A 16,153-nucleotide genomic window follows, 5' to 3' on the forward strand; every position below is an offset into this window, starting at 1 on the left:
AACTCAGATCTAAGTGATCGTGAGGCTCCGACAAAGTCAGTCCCATTGTCGGAATATATATTTTTCGGACATCCTCGCCTGGCGATAAATCTGGAGAGTGCCGCGAGAAAGGATTGTGTGCTAAGGTCGGTCGTGGCTTCCAAATGTATGGCTTTCGTAGTAAAGCAGACAAACAGACAGACATAACCTTTCGAAATTCGACAACCTCTACCTCTATAACTTTTTATGTCGAATGGTCCTGCAAAATCTACTCCATTAGTAAATGGTCGGGAAAATGTGGTACGTTCCTTAGGAAGGTTACCCATAAGTTGGGTTTGTAAACGTTTTTTATAGATTGTGCAGACCTTACAATTGTGAACGATAGATTTTATCATATTTTTAACCCTAGGAATCCAGTATTGGGTCCTAATAAGCCTAAACATTAGTTGATTTTCTCCATGTAAAGAGATTTCATGGATAAACTGAACTAAAAGGCGAGAAAATTTGCATGTATAAGGTAGGATTATTGGATGGCGTTCATTGTATGGTAGGTCTAGAGCTGCGCGGATGCGACCACCAGTCCTTATAATGCCATACTTGTCTAGGAAAGGGTCAAGAGGAAGCACTTTGCTTTTACAATCTACTAGCTTGCCTGACTTCAGATTTTTGTATTCTGTGGGATAAAACTGTTGTTGCGACATCTTAACTAAGCGTTGCGTAGCGATTTCGATTTCATCTGATGAAACCAGATATGACGTTTTATTAAAATAATCTTTTGTCTTTGGATGAGTTCTTTCGAGAAATCTCAAGACATAAGATATCATCCTTAAGGCCCGGGGTAGGTTCGAAAATCTATCCAGAATATCAAAATCCGTTTTGGTAGTTACTGCATGTGCTTGCACTCGTTTCTCCTCTATGGTTGTGTTGTAAGATATATCTTGTGTAGGCCATTTTGAGATGTCTTCTTGTAACCAAGAAGTTCCCTGCCACCACAAGGAATTGTTGACCAGTTCATGTGCTGGGAGTCCTCTGCTAGCCATATCGGCTGGATTTGATCCCGAACCCACATGACGCCAATTATCCTTTCCTACCTTTTCGACGATTTTCGTGATACGGTGTGCTACGAAAGTTGACCACGAACAAGGGGGTTTTCGTATCCATGCCAGTACAATCGTTGAATCGGTCCATAAGTAGGTTTTTGGATTCCCTAAGTTGAGATTTGTTAGAATTGTTTCCATCATTTCGGAGAGTAGTACGGCTCCGCATAATTCCAGTCGGGGAAGCGATATAGTTTTTACCGGAGCTACTTTTGTTTTTGCCAATAGCAAATTGGTCAGAACTTGGTCGTTGCTTTCCACTCGCAGGTATACCGCCGCGGCATACGCTTTCTCTGATGCGTCACAAAAATCGTGAATTTCCACTTTGTTGTGCGGGGAAAAGTGAGTCCAGCGCGGTATCCCAATGTTATTAATTTCATGATACTTTTCCATAAAGGTGTTCCAACGTTCCCTAGTAGTTGGTGATATATCTTCATCCCATTTTGTACCTTCAAGCCAAATGTTTTGCATGATTATTTTGGCTACAACTACTATTGGAGCAAGCCATCCTAATGGGTCGAACAATTTAGCGATTGCCGATAAGATCGCTCTTTTGGTTAAAGTGTTGCAATTTTCCATTGGTTTTGCGATGAAGTAAAACTCATCATTATGTGCATTCCACCTGATTCCTAGTGCCTTCACTGAACTTGCGTCTTCGAATTCCAGGAAATCTTTGTTAAGGAGATGCTGTTTTGGGGATATCCTTTAGTATTTGTTCCATTTTCTTAGTGGAAAGCCGGCTGATTGCAATGCCTGAGATATTTGATCTCTGGCAGTAATTGTTGATTGGATGCAGTGTCCACCAGCAAGAATATCATCCACATACATGTATTCTCTTAGTATTGTGGATGCAATTGGAAAGGTGTCTTCGACGTCCTTTGCCATTTGTAAAAGTGTCCTTATTGCTAGATAAGGAGCACAGTTAACCCCGAATGTCACAGTCTTTAGTTCGTAAAGGCTGATAGGGCTTTCAGAGCTAGTACGGAATACTATGCGCTAGTATTTGGTTTGGTTAGGTTGTATCATAATTTGTCGGTACATTTTCTCGATATCGCTGTTGAAGACATATTTGTAAAGTCTCCAGCGAAGTATAAGAATAGTTAGGTCAGCTTGTAGCGTAGGACCTGTATACAAAATGTCGTTCAGACTTACTCCTTTTGCGGTCGGACTAGATGCGTTAAAAACAACGCGAACTTTCGTGGAGGTACTTTCGTCCTTGATGACGGCGTGATGAGGTAGAAAATAATGGTCAGAGGAGTCTGTTGGCACACAGCTGTTGATCCTTGAAATATGTCCCAATTCCTCGTATTCGGTCACAACTCGATTGTACTCCGTTTGTAAAGTAGGATTTTTCGCGAGGCGTGTCTCGTTCCGGAAGAACTGAGAGCATGCTCTTTTAAGAGAAGGCCCTAGGGATATATTGGAGGGGAACTCTCGTTTAAAAGGTAATGAGACTGTGTATTTCCCGGTATTATCCCTAGTGGTGGTACTTCTGTATAATTCCTCGCAGTATTGTTCGTCCGCATTAAAGCGCTTGTTTTTAGGGATTTCTTCCAGTTCCCAAAAGGCGGATAATTGCTTATCCAATGATACGTCACTGTAATAGGAGACGATTTCTTTGGGTTGCTCTTGCACATCTGTACGGCCTGTAAGTATCCAGCCGAAAACAGTTTCTTGTGCTAAGAGCGTACCAAGGACATTCTTCTGCAATCCGTTCAAGATCATTTGAGGGTAAATGTCCCCTCCAAGAACTAGATCCACTGGTTCGTTGACAAAGAATCTTTTATCTGCCAACTCGAGATCAGGGAATGATTGTCTGGTCATCGCACTGATCTGGCATGTTGGAAGATCCCCTGTGAGCTTTGGCAGGACAAGAACTTTTGTGTTCAAAGAAAATAATGGGTCAATTAGTGACCGCAATTCTATTGAACAATACTCTTTGACCTGTGCAGAGAATGAGTTAGTTATACCGGAAACTTGAGCGTGAATTTTCTTGGATGGCAGGTTAATTCGACGTTTGAGACGTTCGGTAATAAATGAACATTCAGAACCTGAATCAGTTAGGGCTCTGGCTGAAAAATTGGTATTGTTATAATGTACGTTGACACGAGCGGTGCCTAACAGTACACCAGCGGTATTATGCGCATGGCAAGATGGCACATTGGAGGTTTGCTTGTTATTGGACTTTGAATTTTGCCTCTCTCGTGCTTGTCGCGATGTTGAAAGGGTATCATCTTCCTTACTTGTATGAACTGCTGCTTTTTGCTGAGTTTTTTGTATATGTAGGAGCGTGTTGTGTCGAGAATGGCATGTACTACAGTTATAAGAACTAGTACATTTCGACACAGTATGTCCAGACGATAAACAATTCAGGCAGCTATTATTGATCTTAATAAAATCGACTCTACGAGCAGGTGAAAGTTTAAGGAATTTCGTGCAGTTGCGTAGTTTATGCTCATTTGTGTGACACATTTTACAATTATATTTCTTGACGCTTGTTTGGAAGCTGCCAACCTTTTTTGTTGGGGTTCAGGAGTTGGTTTTGTAATATGAGGCTTAAAACTTTTTGAAGTCTTATTGCCTCTATGGCCAGACACGTTTTCCAACGCAAGAAATCGGTCAGAAAGAAATTTGTTCATGTCCTCCCACTTAGCTATCTCTGTCTTGTTCCCCAAAGACTGTTCCCAAAGCGAGAGGCTGCTTTCGGGCAATTTTTCTGCGCAAACGTACACAAAAAGTGCATCCCATAAATCTATCTTATGCCCTTTTAATGCATTTATGCAATTATTTAATTTTAATTGTAAATCTTTAATAGATTTACCGCAATCCGTTTCAATAGGTTTTATTCCGAAGACAGTGTCGAGCTGAGCCTTAACTAAACTACGCTTGTTTTCATACCTTTCAGTGAGGTTTTTCCACGCTATTTCAAACCCTTCATTTGTGACTGGTGCGTTGCTAATAATTTCGTTGGCCTCCTCCTTTGTTTTCTGACTGAGGTAATACAGTTTCTCAATCGGGTAAATATCGTCGTTCGAAATGTAAATGGCCGTAAACATATCTCGGAATGTTGGCCAAGACAAATAGTCACCCTTGAAGACTTCGGTATCACATGGAGGTAGGCGAAGATGGTGTTTGCGATCAGTCTGTTTTTGGGCAGGCTGGTCAATTTCCTCTGTTTCTGCTTTATTAAGGATCTCTGTCTGAGCCGACATAGCAGATATACATTTAAAATAACTAGCCATAGAAAGCTATGCTTCTTTTTTATGGCTTTAATTTCGTCTTTGGACAAACCCGCGGAGATTAACGCGTCATACGCATTTTTGGTTTTTACCCACATATTTTTTAACTCTTCTTGTTGAAAGGAAAGGGTGTGTTTATCGAGATCAGTCACGTTACCGATATCTGATTCGAATTCGACAATTGCCTCAGCAAAAAGTATGTATGCATCCATTTTTACTTATGATGTGTATACAGATAGAAATCCGGAAGATTTAATGTATACTGTTTAGGCCCAAGGCCTAACTTTTACTTGATTGACGGCGCCCCTCCCTAACGTTTTAATAAGATTTCCAGCCACCCACACTCACGCCGCATTTATGTGCATGCATGCACATGCATGCGTTTCATACGCATGCATGTGTGTGTGCAGGTTGTCAGCACCCATGCACGTATATGTGGGGGCTGTTGTGTGTGTGGCTTTTTTCCCCTCCTTAATACCAGAGGACCTTTTCGCGGCTTAGCGGTTGTCCTCAACGGCACAACCGGTCTCTTTTTCGATCGACCGCAAACCAGCACACATCGCCGAGTATCACCGTCATCAGTTTTACACTCAAAGGTAATATTGTATCCTTGTATATATTTTCCTACACTCTAATTAAAACACTATTATAACGAGGAATTCCTCTTGTGTTTTTATTTATTTCTTTTGAGCGAACCATCCATTCCAAGATCGACCCGTGTGCGCCTACCCACTGCCGGTTCCAGACGCACCCAGGCCGAACATTGGTCCTCCTCACCAGGAACTAAAAGCGCCTCTTTATATATACAGTCCACAACACAGCACATTTGCCTACTACTAAATTTGCACGAATTGCCACAAAAAATCATCAAAAGTTTTATTTGTCACAGCATAGTCCAGCAGAACCACCAAAAAGTTGGAAGTTTGATACTATACACGACATTATCAGCCGCCGGAGCCACAACAATCACATCAATTTTTCCACAAAAACAACGTAAGTTCATATTTCTTGCCACTTTTTTTTTTTTTTTTGAGTGTTGTTTTTTGCAAAGTAAAGAGAAAAACCCCGTGTAGTGCGCGAAAAATTAAAAATAAAAGTGAAAACAGTGAAGTGATTTAGTGAGCACCAATTTATTTTTCTAATTTCAAAGGTTAAATCACTCGGTTTGTTAGCCTTTATTTTCAGTCCTTGTGATTATCTGGTCCATCCCCCCACCAGTGGTAAGGTTTTCCAGACACAACACAAGGAAGAGGGTAACCTAACCTCACTTTCCGCACCATACTAAATAGGTTTTTGTTGTTGTTTCTTTTGTACTTCACAAACACGAAATTAAGTTCAATTTAATTAATTAATCCGGTGCTCACTTCACTTTTTAAACACTTTTTACACTTTTTTTTGGCGCTTTTTTACAATATCGCACGCATTTTTTCACTTCTTCAAAAATACACCCATTATTTGTGGAGGTGGCGAGTGGTCCCCTTTTGTTGTTGCCGCTGAGACAAAAATTTGTACATTAAATCTTTTGCTGTTTTTCGCTGCTGTGACAAAAAGTCCAAAAATAAATCCTTTTTGTTGTCCCTGTTGTGACAAAAAAGTCCATAAAATAAACCCTTTTCGTTGTCGCTACCAAGACAAAAAGTCTGCAATAAACAAAATAAATAATAAACTCGAAGTTCAATAGTTTTTATTTAGGGCTGGGCAGGCATATTAACTCAGAAGAGTTCTATTTTTCTAATCGGAAATTTTCTCGTTAATAAACGTAAATAAAACAATGGAAACCTACATCCGTTTAGCAGAATCAATCGCAGAGTTTGATAAAGATTACAGCCTTATTCCGGAGAGCGACCATAGCAAACACACCCTTGCAATACAGCAGGAAGAGTTGCGGCTCTTGTGGAAGAAGGTAAAGTCTGCGTTTGATTCGCTATTGGGATCTGATGAGGTGTCAGCGGATGACGTTATGGCGATCAGAAAGAAGCAAAAGGCAGCATACGCAATCTACGTGCGATGTTCAGCGTCTATATCTGCTGAGGCAGAAAAATACAAGAAGGATGAAAAGAACGTCAACCCTGAGCAAGAACCTCATGTGCATAAAATTCGCCTCCCTGCTTGTGACACGGAAGTTTTTAAAGGGGATTATCTGTCTTGGCCAACTTTTCGCGACTTGTTCACGGCAATATATATAAACAATTCTAGTTTGAAAGGGGTGGAAAAGTTATTCCATCTCAACAACAAAACGCAGGGCGAAGCAAAAGATATCGTTAAAAAATGCCCCCTCACAAATGAAGGTTTCGAGATGGCCTGGAAAAACTTGTGTGAAAGATACGAAAACAAACGTATCTTAGTTAACACACAACTACAAATTTTATTTAATTTAAAAAAGGTAGAAAGTGAGTGTGGCAGTTCAATAAAAAAGCTGCAAAATGATATAAATAATTGTATTTCGTCCCTCAAATGCCACAAAATTGACACTTCCAATTGGGATGCAATCCTGACTTATCTCTGCTCAACCAAGCTACCAGAGAGCACGTTGGCTCTATGGGAGCAAAGTATAGACCATAAAATGGACATATCCAAGTGGGAGGATATGGACAAATTCCTGTCTAATCCGTTTCAGACACTTGAGACAGTGTCTGGTTTTACAGGGCATGCCACTTCGAAAGTGCAAAAACCAAACGCGACGCGACAATCAACAGAACCCCCTACGAAAAGACTTGGTGCCTTTCAAACAAAGGTATCCAGACCGACGTCAAAGGCAATGTGTAAAATGTGCAAGTCCGCAGAGCACAGATTACGAAACTGTTCACGCTTTTGCGAGTTAACCCCACCAGAAAGGATTAAATTCATAAAATCTACAAGTGGTTGTCTGAATTGTCTATCCCCAGGACACACAGTGACCAGATGCACCAGTTCCTACAACTGCAATACGTGCCACTCTCGTCACCATACGCTCCTGCATGCGGATACCCTGCAGAAAAACACCACCTACAACCCGCCCCAAAACTCCTACTTCTACTCTACTCCTCTACTTCTAGACAGGCATTAGCGAGACAGGAAACAGAAAAACCAGAAATGTGACATCCTGTCATACGAATTCCAGCACAGGCGTGCTATTAGGAACTGCTCGCGTACACATTCGCCATAATGGTACCGACTTCTCCGCACGGGCATTAATTGATTCAGGGTCTGAATGTTCCTTTATAACTGAAAGACTGAAACGCAGAATCAATTTGCCAGCGAGAAAAATGCATGCCCAAGTTTGAGGCATCACAAATGCGGTGTCAGCTCAGGTGAAAGAGGCATCCAAAATTGAATTACGTTCACCAGTGGATGCCTGCTTCAGCCTGACTACACCCGTCCTAGTCCTAGCCAAACTCACTGGGAATCTTCCATCCTGCCATATCAACGCCATGACTATGCAGGCATTCCCAGACTTGGTGTTGGCAGACAAAAGGTTCTACATCAACGAAGACGTAGACCTCATACTTGGAGGAGACATATATCCCCAAATTATACTGAGCGGTCTGAAAAAGAATGTACTAAATACACTTTTGGCCCAAGAGACAGTGTTCGGTTGGATACTAACCGGTCGCATCGAAGCACCGAGTCCAACGAAGAGCATCATGTCATTTTATAACGAGGTTGCATTGGACAACCAATTAAAAGCTTTCTGGGAGATAGAAAATGTTCCCAAAAATAAAATGCTTAATGAAGAAGAAAGGTATTGTGAACAACTATTCAAGGACACAACAAAACGTGATGAAAGTGGAAGGTATACAGTCTCGCTACCATTCAGGCAGGATTACCCTGAGAATATTAAATTAGGACCGTCCCTAAAGCGCGCATGTTCACAATTCTTCAGAAATGAGGGGCGATTACTAAAAAACCAAGAGTTAGGGAAAGAATATGTTCGGGTGTTATCCGAATACGAAACGCTTGGACATATGAGAAAAATTAAAAATAATGTACCATCCGACGATTCGGATAATTATTTCCTGCCCCACCACGCCGTTGTGAAGGCGGAAAGTACCACCACCAAGGTGCGCGTCGTCTTCAACGCATCAAGTCCTACAGCAAATGGCATTAGTCTAAACGACATACTCCACCCAGGGCCAGTACTCCAAGCAGACTTGCCTATTTTAATTTTACGTTGGCGACTGTATCGCTTTGTCTTTAATAGTGACATAGAAAAGATGTATAGGCAAATGTGGGTGACCGATAATCACGCCAAATTTCAAAGAATTGTTCATCGAACATCCCCCAACGAACCCATCAGTCTTTACGAACTAAAGACTGTCACATTTGGTGTAAACTGCGCCCCCTAACTCGCGATACGGTCACTTCTACAATTGGCTAATGATGTAGAAAATACCCACCCAATAGCATCGGGTATATTACGCTAAAGTATGTATGTCGACGACGTTTTATCTGGAGGGCATACAATAGCGTCAACTATCAAAGCAAGGAACGAGATTCGCGAAGCATTACACTCAGCTGGCTTTCCATTGCGCAAGTGGACATCCAATTGTGAGGAAGTCCTTCAGGACATCCCCAAAACGGATTTGCTCAGCGAGGACTTCCTAGCGTTTGAAGAGGCTAGCTCGGTGAAGGCACTCGGAATACGATGGAACGCGCATTCAGACATGTTTTACTTCACCGCAGGAGTTTTAGAGAAGGGCGAGAACATCACCAAACGCGCAATCCTATCCGCTATAGCCAAACTTTTCGACCCTTTAGGCTGGCTTGCACCAATGGTCATAATAGCAAAAATATTAATGCAGAATATTTGGTTAGAAGGCACCGGATGGGATGAGCCTGTCTCACCAAATACATTAGAACGGTGGAAAACCTTCACCCAACACTATGGCGAAATAGATAACATACGGATACCGCGGTGGGTAAATTTTTCCCCGGAAGGCGAAATAGAAATCCACGGCTTCTGTGACGCTTCCGAGAAAGCATATGCTGCAGCGATATATATGCGCGTAAAAAGAGACGATCAGGTTTTCATTCACTTACTCTTAGCAAAAACCAGAGTAGCTCCAGTGAAAACCATCTCGCTACCACGTTTAGAACTCTGCGGCGCCGTGCTTCTCGCAGAAATGATGGAATCAATATTCCGCAATATTCATTTGGGACCCGTAAAAGTTCACCTCTGGACGGATTCAACCATCGTACTCGCATGGATAAGAAAGCCGCCCTGTTCCTGGTCAACCTTCGTCGCACACCGAATCACTAAGATCATCGATATGGTCGGTAGCAAGGACTGGCTTCACGTGGACTCGGAATCTAATCCAGCGGATCTAGGAAGCAGAGGACTACTTGCATCAGAGTTGACCAACAATTCGTTGTGGTGGCAGGGACCTTCTTGGCTGCAAGAAGACAATTCCCACTGGCCAGCACAAGAGACCGTATACAAAACGTCCGTTGAGGAAAAGAGGGCACCAACATATGCCACGACAAGGGTAGATCATGTAGATATTCTCGATCGTTTTTCAAATTTACCCAGGGCTTTGAAGGTTCTATCCTATGTTAGGAGATTTTATAAACGAACTCACCCAAAAACTAAAGCAATGTTCCACGAAAGGTCGTGCATAATCTCAGCCGATGAGATTAAGGCAACGACTCAAGCATTAATACGAGTCTGCCAGAAACATCTATATGAATCTATACGAACTTCAAAAGCGAGTGAAGTGGAAGCATCCCAAAGAAAATATAAAAGTGGGAGATCTCGCTGTCCTCAAAGAGGACAACTTATCTCCCAACGAGTGGAGGCTAGGTAGAGTCGTCTACGTACACCCCGGCGAAGATAACCGAGTACGCGTAGTCGACCTCATAACCGAGAAGGGTCAAGTCAGACGAGCTCTGGTCAAACTGATCCTTCTCCCCATGGAGGAGATCGATTGTGAGAGGACCAAGAGCTCCGTCTAACAAACCCTCCGCTATACATCCCTCCTCCCCCTCCTTTAAATCTTCAGGCCAACCAACAATCCTAAAGCAGATCCGCATCTGCCACAGAAAACCAAGGGACTCGGCCCATTATATTTTTATTTTATACAAATCCAATCCAAAAATTCACTGTCAAAATACGCAAGTGCACGATAGTCATGTCCATTCCAGACAGATATGAGAGGCTCTTTGAGAGACCAACCACTCCCAAAGCGCAGAAAACACAACTTGGTGCGTTCTGTTTCTTCCCTTTATGTATCCCCAGGATTTTTTCCCGGTTTTTTAAATTCTGAACAAAAAATAAATAAAAAACATCATAACCCAAGATGACTGAAAATGTTCAAATTTAACAGCATTTTCTATTCGAGAATTATTGTCGCGTCGGGAGAAAATGTACCCCATATTTTATTATTCTGTTTGTTGACGTTTACGAATAAATTAAAGACCTCATTCCGTATTGCGAAACGATCGTTCGTTTCACCATATAGACGGATCGCTAGCATATTTGCACTATGTTAAACGACGGCAACATGTTATTTGACAATCTCATTTGGCTTCCTGTTTTACATAAAGTAAGAAACGTAAATGTCGAAAGGAAATTATGGAGAATATCAGTGCTAAACGAAAGGGTTTGAAAGCGAATCGCTCGACATAGCTATCGTTCGCAATACAGAGTAAAGCCTTGAACTTTTATCATCATGAGGCTTCAAAGTAATTCTAAAAAGCGATCTAAAAATGTTTTTCGGTTTTTGATCATCAAAAGTACTCATATCTGATTATTTCCTTTGTTAAATGATATGATAACTCACTATTTGGTCAGAAAGAGTAACCCAATGGGTATTGGTACAAGGGGAAATTCAGCATTTAATCACCTACGTGCTGAGGGTAGGTCGAAGATGAAGAGCGTGTATGTATACAAATGCGAACATATAGGTATCTACATTATTAGTAATTCAAATCTAGACTCACCCTCTTTTTGTTCATTGATGAATAGTTTCGTTGTGACTGGATGTGTAACTCGTTCCACCACCAGATAAGTTCGGTACTTCCTGCTCCATGATTTCATCAGTTTTCATTGGTTTCATAACGTCCGCACTGAATTGTGGATGCACATAAGCGTCACGTATTTTATAATGAAGCAAATGACACCTAATTTTATTGAAAAGGAAATATGAGGTTTTCCATCGCACATATTCATTTATATAAATACGTTTATATCGTCTATGAAAGCTCAAACCACATATAAAACGTTTTCCACTATAGATGGGTCTTAATACCAAAAGGTGGAAATAATGCAATAGCCCGGTAGTAAGCCGACAGTCTTGGAGGCGATTTGACATAATCACTTCAAAAACTCAAAGAATACAACAACACGAACAGTTGGTTGGCACTTTCACAGACGATATATAATTTAGACTACAAATTATACTAACAGCAAGCGATTGTGCTTGACATCGACATACGTGTACGTGAATCATTCCACATGCGTGAAATGTCCTCTGTCATGCGACTCATTATATTTGCATGCAATTGCGGACGCACCTGCCCAAATATACTCTGATGAATAACTAACAATTCAGTCTCTTCTGGACTATAACGTAAGGCTTTGATTGGACATGTATGCCTATCTGTTGTCGGTATAGAACCATAAACCAATTTCCGATAAATAACGCCGATCGTAGACATGTACAATCGCATCCGAACTACCCACAGCTACATAATAATTACTTTAGGTGAAAGATCCATGGCATGCACAGCTGAAGGACTGAAAATAAGTATGTTATCCTTACAGCAGGTCTTGTGACAAATTGATATTTGACGTAACTCAAATAAACGCACTGTTCCATCTTCACCGCTACTCATAACGAACGTGGTTCAGTGGGTATGGTCAGTACTTCATAAGGTGTACCATTTTTATGGCATCTGAAGAATCTCAATTTTGCATTATTCTCATTCTATGGTTATAGAGTGGAACCACCATTGTTGACATTTGAGGTACCATTATCCAAAAGCGTTGTTCCCATGCGTTGCCGTCATATATATGGTGCCATCAAGTCTGTGTAATACAATGTCATCCCCAGAACATGATCCAAGGGAATGCTCGTTCGATCTGGACATGAATCGTGCACTAAAAATACTAGCTCGATGTTTTATATTTTTAGTAATACTTCTTGATTATGCGGATTTGTGATGGCAATACACTAATCATCACTTCGGGATAACAAATATTCGCCTGTGTTATTCCAACGAACAGTATTTACGCAGCCCGAATGCACATGCAAACGGCTCATCAATCCCAAACGTTGTACATAATCTACTGATTCCTAATAAGCCATTATTCGTCGATTTTTTCTCACAACCGTATATATTTATACCTGGCCTTCCCCAGTATCGTAATTTGACCTTTTGTCTTTGACATTTATTATTTTTTTTGCAAAAACATCTTTATAAATTGCTTTATTCAATTTAGTGCATTAATACATCTATTTGAACAAGTCCTTCAATTGTATCGCTGGGCATGCGATCTGGGACCGTGGCTGCCATATTCGTAATAGCTTTATCCTCTTCACGCGAAAGTTGCAATTGACATTCACGCCCCGTATCTACAATACCAGTATCACTACCCACAACATTTCTGTACTGGGCATATAAAATATCCATTGCTGCCAATCATACATCTGGATACACTTTACAAATCTCACCGCCCAAGCGTTTGAAATTATTTATGCACTCTTCCAACTCTCCCATTTACAAGGGCACAAGTTTAGTGTTAGCAAGCACTTCCAACGCCAATTGATACTTTTGTTCATGCTAATAATCAAAGAAAGAACCAAGTTCGCATAGTAAATTGAATGTGGAAATAACTTTTGGCTCACGTTCGATGCGATTGACCCGCATTCGCTCTCTAAAGTCAGCCGCAGTTACTGTTAAAAGTTCACGTAGCGAATCTTTTTGAGAACTTCGATGTGCGACTTGAGAAAGGAGTCTGGCAAGATAGCGTAACGCTTAACTTTGCATCGCAGCAATATCAAACACTTTAGTAGCATCCTCGAACATGCCTTTGGTCACCAACTACTCAGCAGCCATACCAGCAGCAGTGCGCATATCGAACTCAACGCAATCGAATTGCTCAAACAGTCCTCCCGACATAACACCATTTGGTTGCATTTTACCAAAAATTTACTCATAATTTCGACACTCAATAGCCAATTCACTAACAAACATAACATACCCAAGTCGCCCGAAACCCGTGCCACAGTCAATATGTTTTTTCGGCAATGGTCTCAAATTACCATTGCATTCACGATTAGATTGTATAAACACTAAGTTCCCGATTTCCAATACGTCGGAATCATTAGTAACTAATTCGGGCAAACTACGTCCACCAATACGATCAAAATGTAATTCAGAGCAGGGACCGCACGGTCTCTTAAATTTCCCAAAAACTATCTTTCATGCTGCCTGGCAAAATATGCTCTGGACGAAGTCCAAGATCCAACCACATTCGTGTGCATTCAAGATCGGGCTCTAGACCAGAAGATTCATATTCATATATATTCATTCATATAAGCGCCAAAATAAGTAACACATAAGCGATATTTCGGCAATTTCATACTAGCCGTTAAAAATGCCCAGACCCAAGAGCATATTTCCTTTTTTAGTAACCCCCAAATGACCAATTGCCGAGCATTTCAAAAAAAATGTGTGATGGTAAACACCTTTACCGACATCATCCAAATCATTGTGTTTACCACCAGCACGAACACATTTCTGGGTATTCGTGGCATGAACCCATTTCACCATTAGGATCTACTGTGCCCAAAAATATTGGCTTAAATTGATTCATTCCTGCGTTAGCGAAAAGCAGAGTATGGTCATCCAAAGGAATTGTGCTTGAGGAGTGCACATACGGATGATTTCTCTCCTTGAAAAAAAAAAAAAAAATCAAAAAGGCATCTCGCCCCTCTTTAGCCGATACGCATTTCATTTTGTTTTCAATTCCGACTACCAAATGGAATACACAAATTTTCTCCTGACAAAACCTGCAAAGAAAAAAAGAAAATCCATTAATACAAATGCATAAATGGGCATCGTAAAAGGAGGTGACAACTGACGGCGCGGCCGACGCCGCAGTTGGAGCACCCCTTTTTGCGATGCCGGTATATCTAAAATCAGAACGAAATCTGATACAAAACCGTCTCCTGGACCTATAAAACCAGCCACCTAGAAATAAAAGAGAATTAATTAATAACATAAAAATAAAGAAATATTTATCATTAATATTTTATATTATAATATTCAATAATTTACTATACTCACCGCTGTCACCATTCTCCAACCACGCGTAAAAATGCAAAGAATGAAACAACGGCGCAATGAATCGAATTCACCGTTCGTTTCAATTCTGTGGAATTTACATTATATACATAGGTATGTATCAATGTTCGCGAGTATTTTTTTTCGTCTTTCCTTTTGCCGCTGGTATGCTTATACCAGTGCGCGGACTTCAACTAATGAAAATGTCGGTAGTGGTATATTCTTCCAATGTGCCAAAATACTGCCATACAACCACCGACATGTTATCTTACTTTTAAACTTTATTTTCATTCAGAATTGTGCACACAAACCGATGAAAGTAGCGCAATCCTACATATATTTTGTGAATATGCATATTATATGTACTATGGTCTGTAAGTCCCTTTGAAGCAAACTACTTTATTCTTGATTATTTTCCTTCATCTTATTAGTTATTTCTTGCCTTTCCGGGACGAGGAGTTGCAAATAAAATTTTGCACTGAAAATAATTGCAGATATACCAATCAGCTTATCATAACCAGAAGAAACATCCTTTTGAAAACAAAGAACTTACGATTCCTTTGTTAAAATTGAGTTTTTTCTTCAAACAACGCAGAAATGCTCGCAAAATTGGGTAGTTGGGTTGGTGTCACCTTGGAACTTTATTTGGGTGTACTCGAAAAATCAATCCATTTACCTAATGATAGCAGTATTCAGTAGGAGTAGGAAATTGAAACGGGTCAAAAATTTATCCACCTATCAATAAAGTGCTAAATTCCGGGCACTGACTGCCCATATACTTATACCAACGTATGTACATACATGCCGAGTTTTAAATCTACATTATATTAGGGATGCATAAAATGATGCAAACGGGTACCGAAGAACCCGTTTCCGAAAAATCGGTACCGGAGCCAAATACCCTTCGGGAACCGTGCCATTTGCTAAAGGGCATCAATTAAACCGGACTAGAAGCGTACTTGGGGAAAGGTTGAATAAACAACTCTCATAAATTACCGAAAGGTAATACAAAAAGAGGAAAATGATACATTCTACAAATGATTCTCCTCATCCAAAACGAACATTTTTTTTATTTTTTCTTTACATCGCATACAATTTTGCTGTCCAAACATTTTTTTTTGTGGCGGGCAGGGAAGTTGTTGGGTTTTAGCACCAACAACACAAATAACAGCGACTCAAAAGAACCCACGCTATACACTTTCTACCCGGTTCGGCACCAGAATGTGTGAACCGAAAATCGTAAATGCTCATTTTCTACAGCACTAGTGTGCCCGTGGCCAACTAAAACGCTGCCGGGTGACACAAAATAAACAAAATAAGGCACTAAAGACCCAGGCACATAACGTGCGGGGAAAGAGGCCATGCACATAATGCACGCCACATATGAATATTTTTTTTTTATGCAGCGACAGATGTTTCCCCTTATGCGCGCGTTAATAAAATTTCCCAAATCCCCAATAATACAACTAGGGACCACTCGCCCATGCACTTTGACAATGACCCGACCCATTGAAACCTATTTCACTCCTTTCAGGAAAATGGGTCGTTTTGCCGCTTTAAAACGTAATGCTG

The 16,153-nt window shown here is 40.8% G+C and overlaps 1 pseudogene; it reads right to left on the reverse strand.

Annotated features, from left to right (window-relative positions):
- Positions 1–13,444: 13,444 nt before the first annotated feature.
- On the reverse strand, positions 13,445–14,203 carry LOC137234900 (alanine--tRNA ligase, cytoplasmic-like; annotated as a pseudogene).
- Between the last annotated feature and the right edge of the window lie 1,950 nt (positions 14,204–16,153).

This window comes from Eurosta solidaginis, chromosome X (assembly GCF_040869045.1).
Source record: "Eurosta solidaginis isolate ZX-2024a chromosome X, ASM4086904v1, whole genome shotgun sequence".
In the NCBI taxonomy this organism is placed as follows: domain Eukaryota; kingdom Metazoa; phylum Arthropoda; class Insecta; order Diptera; family Tephritidae; genus Eurosta; species Eurosta solidaginis.